Consider the following 9,762-nt stretch of genomic DNA (forward strand, 5'->3'; position numbering starts at 1 on the left):
AACTAATTCTAAATCTTTTACGTATAGCAATATTTGTACAATGCATAGTGCAACTAATAAATAGCTTCAGAGAAAATGTGTCAAAATGCTTTATAAAGAGCAAGGAACTTGACAAATGTTTAGTCTAGTTTTTTTTTTTTTTTTCTATTTTTTGGATCATCCAGCTGGTTGCAAGCTGGTTTGAGAGTAACTAGTAGAGTCAACTCAATAAGTTGCTGAGAACAGACATCTGAGGATCCAACCTTACCTGACATCTAAGTATTTATGAATATTTCTCCAAGTATATGGATCATGTGTATAAATATGTATATGTATTCTCCACTTACATAAAATTTCCTTTATATTATCCATATCTTTTTCCATTTCATTAGATAGATAACTGAAGATTGCTGGTATTATTCATATATACTGCCTGTTTCTATACAACTTTTTCCTTCATAAATATAATTCTGTACAAACAAAGGAAAACCCTCTAAAAAGTGTATTCTCATAGCCAGTTTACTTACATATTTATGAGAGCCTGGCCTGTACCTCCTTAATTTTTCCCATTCTTATTCTGTATTTTATTAAGCACTGGTCTTTTAACATTAGGATTTCTTTTTTTAATTGTGGTTAGAACACATAATACGTGATCTTCCCTTTTAACAATTTTTTTTTTTTTTTTTTTGAGACAGAGTCTTGCTCTGTCACCCAAGCTGGAGTGCAATGGCACGATCTCAGCTCATTACAACCTCTGCCTCCTGGGTTCAAGAGATTCTTCTGCCTCAGCCTCCCGAGTAGCTGAGATTACAGGCATGTGCCACCATGCCCAGCTAATTTTTTTTGTATTTTCAGTAGAGAGACGGGGTTTCACCATATTAGCAGGATGGTCTTGATCTCCTGACCTCATGATCTGCCCGCCTCAGCCTCCCAAAGTGCTGGGATTACAGGCATGAGCCACCACGTTGAGCCCCCCTTTTAACAAATTTTTAAGTGCACAATACATTATTATTGACTACAGGTACAGCGTTGCACAGCAGATCTCTAGAGTCTATTCATGTTGCTTGACTAAAAGTTTATGATTAGTGACTCCTCATTTCCCCTCTCACCAGTCTCTGGTAACCACCATCCCACTATTTGAGTCTATAAATTTGACTATTTTAGATACCCATATAAGTGGAGTCATGCAGCAGTATTTGTCTTTCTGTGACTAGCTTATTTCATTTAGCATAATGTTCTCAAGATGCATCCATGTTGTCACATATTGCAGAATTTCCTTCCTTTTTTAAGGCTAATAGTATTCCATTGTGTATATACACACACACACACACACGCACACCACATTTTCTTTATCCATTCATCTGTCAATGAACATTTTGGTTATTTCCACATCTTGGCTATTGTGAATAGTGCTGCAATGAACATAGGAATGCTAATATTTCTTTGAGATGCTCGTTTTAATTCTTTTTGATAAATACCTAGAAGTGGGATTGCTAGATCATATGGTAACTCTATTTTTAATTTTTTGAGGAACCCCTACACTGTTTTCCATAGTGGCTGCACCATTTTGCATTTCTGCCAACAGTGTACAAGGATTTCAATTTCTCCCCATTGTCGCCAACGCTTGTCTTTTGGATTGACATTGGGATTTGATGTTGAAGGAGTTCTGAGATGTTCCAGCTCTGGAGATTATATAGTTATTATTCTGTCTTTATACAAGATATGATATTTAGATTTAGTTTATTTCGTTTTTTTAATAAATCATAGACTCCTTCTTTACAGTGGCCAGGGCCTAGCATAGCAAAAATATTTGATTGATTTTCTTACTCCACTTACCCATTACCATTGACTCATTAGCCTTCTCTAAGCACTGTCAGCAAATGTGCAAGTTGTTTCCATTTCAGACATCAGCAGCTCTTCTTTACTGGAAGGACTCTTACAGTTTGGCTTTAAAATATTATTAATCATATATTCAATTTTCTTGTTGAACTTATAACATTTGCTGTGATTTGTAATACTTATATGTATGCTGTGGTACATAAGGTACATGCATATGCTAACTATCCATATGGTACCTGTACATATGGTTGTACTATGGTACATGGTGGCTCAAACTCAACATAAATGTGTGCTGGAATTAAATATTTTAGAAAATTCTATGTAATGTTTTCCTCCTCTATGTCTGCATCAGTCTACAGATTTTAATATAGTTAAAGGTTATAAACATGGAATATGTTAGGCCCTTGTAAAATTTATGGTTGAAAATAAGTTGAGAGTCATCTTGCCCTGATACCACATCTATTTATTTTACACCTGATGGAAGGAGGTAAAGAGGTTCTTAATCCTTTTTCTTTCAATGCCATGGATCTCACTGCCAGTCTGGTGACACCTTTGGAGTCCTTCTAAGAATAATTTTTTAATGCATAAATAACATAGGATTACATTTAGAACAATTTTACTGGACACAGTTCTACCATGAGCCCCAGCTTAAGACCCTCTTAAGTTTTATAGGTACTTGTCTTAGTCCATTCAGACATCTACAACAAAATACCACAGTCTAAGTGGCTTAAACAATTGAAACATTATCCCACAGTTGTGGAGGCTAGAAGTTTCATGTTTAGAAAGATTTGGAAAAGAACCCCTTCAGACCTCTGTAACCACGTAGCCAAATAAAATTTGGAAATTTTGAAGCCTTTGATCACTACTTAGAATGTGGATAAGAGCTTCTCTACAGTGCTAAAAAAAAAAAAAAAAAAAAAAAAAAGTGTGTATAGTAATGAAGGTAAAGCATTGGAGAGATCTTTGGCACTCTGGGCAGGTAGAGATTCCAAACTGCTGCACTGTCACTGAAGTTGCTACTAACATAGCAAGACTATGCTGGATGAAGAATAGGCTACTGATATCACCCTCTGGAAGGAGGGAAAGCCGCAAGTGCTGATCCAGAAAGATGAATTGCTGTCTGGTGTTGCCCTGAAAAATCTGACCCCAGGGAAGGAGCTTGATAAATGAATTTCAGAAGATTTGGACAGATTTGTTGGTGGAAATGTAGGAGGTGGTTCACTGTCTGGAATTACAGCCACAATTATACCAAACAGCATTCTCTAGCCTTGAGAGCCAGGACTTTCCCCAAAGTAAGGCGTTCAGTCTTGCATCTTTTGTGAGCATTATGCCTAATTTCTTTCACAAATGTTGTTCTTGTGGAGACATTTTTTTAAAAGACAAGGTCTAGCTCTGTCATCCAGGTTGGAATGCAGTAGCGCAGTCTCAGCTCATTGCAACCTCCTTCTCCCAGGCTCGAGTGATCCTCCCACTTCAGCCTCCATCTAGCGTAGCTGGAACTACAGGTGCGCACCAACGTACTCAGCCAATTTTTAAATTATTTTGTTGAGATGAGGTTTCCCTATACTGCCCAGGATAGTCTAGAACTCCTGGGCTCAAATGATCCTCCCACCTCGGGCTCCCTAAATGGTGGGATTATAGGCATAAGCCACAATGACCAGCCTCCTATTATGTTGTCTAATTTGGTTTGTTGGGACTTCAGAAAGCAATGGAGGCAAAATAGCATGGTGTTAAAGTGCAAACTACAGAGCTAGTTTGCCTGAGGTTTGAATTCTGGCTTCTTCTAATTTAGCTGTGTGACTCTGAGCAAGTTACTTAATCACTCTGCCTCAGTTTCCACATCTGCAACGTAGGAATAGTAATGCTACTTCAGGGTTCTTGTAAAAATTAAATTATTGTAACATGTAAGAGTACATGAAAGCCTTGGCATAGTGCCAAATGTGTAGTAACAGTCAGTATGTCATAGCTGTTACTATGCCTATCTTGTGTATACTGACATTGCTAAACTCCTTTATTATTTCTAATAGTTTACCTGCAGATTTTTTTTAGATATTCTATGTGGACAATCATACCGTCTACAGATTAGGAAAAACTTGCCTTTTTCTTTCCAACCCTTAGGCCTCTTTTTTCATTTTTTGGTTCTTGTGTTGGCTAGACCAGCTTTGTCCAATAGAACTTTCTACAATGATAGAAATGTCCTATAGGTGGGTTCTCCAATACGGCAGCCATGTATGGCTATTTAGCACTTGAGATACAGTTAGTGAGACTCAGGAATTGAATTTTTAATTCAATTTAAATTTAAATAACCACCTGTGGCTAGTGGCAACAGTATTCAACAGGTCAAGACCAGAACTTCCATTGCATGCAGAGCATTGGTACTCATGGTGGGCCTCTTGGCAGAGCACCTGGCTTTCATGGCACTCCTTCTCACATTTCACCAGGAAGTATGATATTTGCTGTACATTTGGAAAGTCACCCTCTATTCCCAGTTTGCCAAGAAACAGAACGAATAGAAAAAAATGTATGTGTGTGTGTGTTTATTATCGCTCATGAGATTATGGAAGCTAAGAAGTCCCACCATCTGCCATCTGCAAGCTAGAGAATCAGGAAAGCTGGTGGTATAATTCAGTCCTAGTCCAAAGGCCCGAGGAATGGAGGCGACTGCGGGAAGGTGAAGACACGGATATAAGTCCTGCACTCCTAAGGCTAAGGAGTAGGAAGCCCCAAACCATGGGCAGTGAGCAGAAGGAGACGATGTCTCAGCTCAAGAGAGAGAATTGGCCTTTCCTCTTTCTTTTTGTTCTAGTCAAGCACTCAACAGATTGGACAATGCCCACTCACACTGGACAGGAAGGACATCGCGCACTTTCAGGCCGGCTGGTTCGGTCCTGGCCTCGTTGACTTATGTTGACTCTCAAGGGCCACCACCCAGGCACCTGCCCAGGTGCGTCCTAGGCTCTCTCAAGTTCAAGAACTCACCTGCTCTGGCGGCGCGGGCGGCCTTTGTCCCTCAGGAAGGACTTTCCCTGCGGTCACCCAATTCTAGGCGCTCACGGCCTCTCAGCTTGAAAACTCCGCCTCCTGCAGAAAGCGAGTGTGGGAGGGTTAGTTGGCTTTGGGGGCGGGATGAGCGGGCGGCACAGTGCTGCTCTTAGCACTAAAGCTGCTGTTGTCCGAGAAACGAAGCGAGAATGCAGAGCTGGCCCCCGGCGCGAGCGAAATGTCCCTGCAGCAGCATTGCTTGCCTTCGCTAGAGGAAGAAGAGACGGCGCGGCGCGCAGCACCACCTCGGCCGCTTTGGAGTCTGCCCGGCTGCCGCCAGGGGGTGATGCGCCCTCACCTTTCCTCCAGGATGCCAGGGATCCCAAGGAGGGCCGTGGGTCTCCGCGTCCCAGCCTGGAACCTCGGCCCGGGATGATACCCTTGGCCACCGGCAGCAGGTCTCTGGTGGCCACCTGACCCTTGCGCATTCCTTCTACGGACCCTGGGAAGTCCTGCCCCTTGGACTGCCCCTTGGGGTTATACAAAGGTGCGACTTTCAGACCCTCCAATAATGGCAGGAATCGACTCAAAATCACTGCCATATTACAGGCAGGGTTGTTACCTACAGGAAGAAATTGACGAATTGTCACATTTGGAGACAACCTGGGAGCTGCGGACCAAAGGGGCCTGAGAGCAGTTGAGTGTAAGGGCAGGGCATACAGAGGCCCCCTGTAGAGTTTACCCTCTCCCCCGCCCCACCCCCTACCTTGGGTCCTGAATGAGGAAGAGAGTAGAGTGCAACCCATTGTGAGCCCTTTCTCATCAGGCTCTAGGAAATAACAACAGCTGATATGTACAAACTACCTGCTAGGAAGTGGGTCTACTACTTTATGCCCAAATCATAATCCAGTGAAGTTTGAATTGCTGCTATCCCCAGGCCATAAGTGAGGGAACTGAGACTCAGGAAAGTTCAGTTGCTCTAGGTTACACAGGAAGTGGCAGAGTTAAGACTGGAACCTAGATCTCACTGACACCAGAGACCATTTTGTCACAATAAGCACAAAAATATGTTAACTCCAGTGAGCACTTAATATCCGCCAAGCATTGTACTGAATATGTTTTTTGGCAATGCTTTAAAATCCTTGCCACAACCCCCACAAGGTAGGTACTATTATTGTTATTCCCATTTTACAGGGAGATAAACTAAGTCATAGAGAGTTAAGAAACTTGCCCACAGTTACACATCTGGTAAACTTGCCCACAGTTACACATCTAGTAACATCTAGTAGAGTTGGACATAAGCCCAGAAAGCCCCATTCCAGAACTCATACACTAGCTACCATGTTCTACTGCTTACTCTAGTGTAAGTGCCCCTGTCCATTTCTTCCCAAAGATTTCATCTGAGACAAGCTGGAATGGTCTGAAAACTCCCTGATGCCCTCCAACCAATGTAGCTGATGCCATCCTTTCAACCGTCCACATTCTACTACACCTCCCTGCAGCTCCATGATTTCTGCACGCTGTGGGGATGGAGCTCATGCATGCCCTGCACCCACATTTTGAGAGAACCCCCCTCTATAGGCTGCACTGTCCTCATTAGATGCACATCAGATAGGTAAGAGATTTAGGCAGAATAATCTTTTTTGTTTTCTTTTTCTTCCTCTCCCTCCTTCCCCTCCTCTTCCTCCTCTTGCTCTGTCACCTGGTTAATTTTATTTTTTATAGAGATGGATTTTTTTTTTTGGAGACAGTGTCTTGTTCTGTTGCCCAGGCTGGAACACAATGGCACAATCATGGCTCACTGCAGCCCTCGACCTCCCGGGCTCAAGTGAGCCTCTCACCTCAGCCTCCCAAGCAGCTGGGACTACACGTGTGTACCACCATGCCCAGTTGTTGTTTTTTTTTTTCATCTGTAGAGATGAGGGGACTTTTTATGTTGCCCAGGGTAGTCTTGAACTCCTAGGCTCAAGCAATTGGCCAATCTCGGCCTCCCAAAGCTCTGGGATTACAGGTGTAAGCCACTGTACCCAGCCCTGTCTTTTTAAATTACAAATATATGATACCTGAGTTTGTTGCTTTCCCCAAGTTACCAATTGTTTTGTAGAGTACAAACCTAGAAAATAGTATCTGAATGATTGACCCCAGTTCAGGAAGATGAGGCAGGCCTCACCAACATGAAACTAGGACTACTGCAATTTCCATGTGTTATTTAAAATGGACTTTGTGGAACTGTACCTTTGTGGTAGATCCTAACCCAGCTGGCTGGCTTTGCTCTGTTTCCTAGTAGGATTTGGGGGGCTTGCAACTTCAAACAAAAAATTCCAGAAGTGTGTCCTTTGCTACTTCTGCATTATTAGAATCTGTTGGAAGCCTGTGATGTTCCATTTGCCTGTGAAGAGGGTGATAGCTGGTGTAAACCAGGGTCATGAAATTTGGCTGCTTCCATGGCAGTGATTTCAACCTGAGGGATGCCTACCCAATACAAAATAGTAAATGGTGGTCACTACTAGATATAATGGGCTGCTGGGTAGCCTCAAACTTCAAAGTACTTGTATTGCTTTGGGCCTGCATGGCAAGTTTTGCAGAATGCCAATAATAGGAGCCTCAACCTTTTCCACTATGTGCAGAAAAGAGGACACTGGAAAGAAGGAACTGTGTGTGTGTGTGTTCTAATGCCCAGCAGAGCCAGCTTCTCACCAGATAATAATAATGTTAGGAAACATTTATGAAACACTTAACATGTCCACATAAATTAATGTCTAGTCTATTCCAACAATTTCCATGTCATGTAGGGGATAGCGTGGAACCAACCAGGCCAGGACAATGGAATCCATTCCATCTGGTTGCTATGGAGAGCTCAAGGGGGACTACAGAAAACATGCAGTGCCTGCCCATCATTTCTGGAGCCTGATATAACCAAAGGAGATTACTGGACTTTGCTTGCTTGAACAGATTATTTCTATTTAATTCACCCTACAATAGCTTTCATAAGAGCAGTGGTTCTCAACTTTGGTGTTAGAATCACTTGGGAGAATTTTTAGAAATTCCATGCCCTGGGCATTCCCCAGAACTATTAAATTAGAATGTCTGGGGAATGGAACCCAGGTATCAGTATTTTTCAAAGCCCTCCAGAGATTCTAATGGGCAACCATTCCTCATAGTTTTCCCCCTACACCCTATTTAATAAGCGATAGGGCACCTATGTGGTAGGCTAATAGGCACAGGGCACCTACCACATCAGCCAGGGCAGAGGACCCCTGTGGGCTGGGAACCCCATACATTCCTGGAGAGCCTAGATATTAAGTACACTGAATTAAAGGAAGCAAATTCCAAGATGTTTGCTAGGCTCAAATCAGAAACCAATTTTACAGAATCATTTTATAAAAAGTTATAGATTCTTGTTGAGGGCATTCCAAGATGGAGGTAAACTGGCCTCAGTCACATGGAGGTGATTGAGCCTGGGCCTTGTTCCCCAAAGCAGTCTCATCTGGTAACCAGCTATAAGTTTCCCTTTGGCTATCCCGAAGCTTTAAGAAAATTCACACCTGGCTGGGCGCCGTGGCTCACACCTGTAATCCCACCACTTTGGGAGGCCGAGGTGGGCGGATCACAAGGTCAAGAGTTCGAGATCAGCCTGACCAACATGGTAAAACCCCGTCTCTACTTAAAAAAAAAAAAATTAGCCGGGTGTGGTGGCGCACACCTGTAATCCCAGGTACACAGGACGCTGAGTCAGGTGAATTGCCTGAACCAGGGAGGCAGAGGTTGCAGTGAGCAGAGATTGTGCCGCCACTGCACTCCAGCCTGGGTGACAGAGTGAGACTCCATCTCAATAAAAAAATAAATAAATAAATAAATAAATAAAAAGAAAATAAAAATAAAATTCACACCTAATGTGACAATCTACTTTAAGTTGTGCACAGGGAATTAGGGAAGAGCCTAAAGGTGAACAGATAAAAGGGAAGCAGTCACTTTGTTTAGGCCTACATGGTGGCTGGACACTGCAGGACAGGATTGGCAGTGGCGTGAGCAGTGACCAGAGCCAGGCAGTGGTAGAAACACAGTGCTGTTACAGACTGACCTAAAGCCTGTGTGAACCCCTTCGGCTGCCATGACTGCCGAAGTTCTCAGTGCCCCTGAAAGTGAGGCTGGAAGTTCTGTGTGCAGAGGGAGGGGTGAAGAGACATTATTATTTGGACGTAATGATGAATGCGGCCTCAGCTGTACTCATTAAGCAAGTCACGTTTGCCACATATTGGCAATAATCAAATAATTCAATCCCTAATCAAATTCCCCATTAAAACCAAGTCTCACTCCCAGATATATGTGTTTCTCTTGGGCCATAAGTGTTGGACAGAGGTCTTCATGGTTGCTGCAGGGAAGAAATGTATGAGTAGTCTCTCCAAACAACTAAGCAGCCTGGGGATCAGAGGTCCAGGACACTGGGCCATATATGTGATGTGTGTTATATTGGATGCTAACGTCTTTGAATGAAAGGCTGTTCCTATCTGGTGCAGTCATGAGCAGAAATGACCAAATAAAGCTTGTGCTTGTCTTAATCTATGTTATTTGTGAATTATTTTGTCTCTAGTCTTCCCAAACAGAACAGTGGGAAAAAGCAGGGCACTAACCTCGATTTGGCAAGTAATAGTGTTATTTTGAAACATCTGCAACATACCTGTTTACCTTTTTCGAAATTTTCACTGACAAAATGACACTATCCCTCTAGTCATAATCTGAAGCACTGTGTCTCCATAGTGATGATTCAGGCTCCCGTTGCCATGGTGATCATTCTATGGGCTAAAACACTTCCATCAGTTCTTCTCCTCATTCTCATTACCATTGTCAGTTTCTCAATCCAGGCCCTTATTATGTCTTTGGGATCTAGCACTGGGCCTGACAAATAATAGGTGGTCAATGTATTGAATGAATAGCCCAACTGAGATGATTAAAATACCTCTT

The 9,762-nt window shown here is 42.8% G+C and overlaps 1 long non-coding RNA gene across 3 annotated transcripts; it reads right to left on the reverse strand.

The window, feature by feature from the left end:
* Window positions 1-2,262: 2,262 nt before the first annotated feature.
* On the reverse strand, window positions 2,263-9,528 carry LOC134733989 (uncharacterized). Of its 3 annotated transcripts, none has more exons than XR_010117437.1 (3): window positions 9,479-9,528; window positions 4,798-4,899; window positions 2,263-2,381 (listed from the first exon to the last, which is right to left on the reverse strand). It is a non-coding gene; the product is annotated as an uncharacterized lncRNA (long non-coding RNA). The 3 variants fall into 3 exon arrangements; XR_010117436.1 differs by lacking the exon at window positions 9,479-9,528 and adding an exon at window positions 7,036-7,183; XR_010117435.1 differs by lacking the exon at window positions 9,479-9,528 and adding an exon at window positions 5,159-5,430.
* Window positions 9,529-9,762: the final 234 nt, after the last annotated feature.

Source organism: Symphalangus syndactylus, chromosome 12, assembly GCF_028878055.3.
Source record: "Symphalangus syndactylus isolate Jambi chromosome 12, NHGRI_mSymSyn1-v2.1_pri, whole genome shotgun sequence".
NCBI classification, from domain to species: domain Eukaryota; kingdom Metazoa; phylum Chordata; class Mammalia; order Primates; family Hylobatidae; genus Symphalangus; species Symphalangus syndactylus.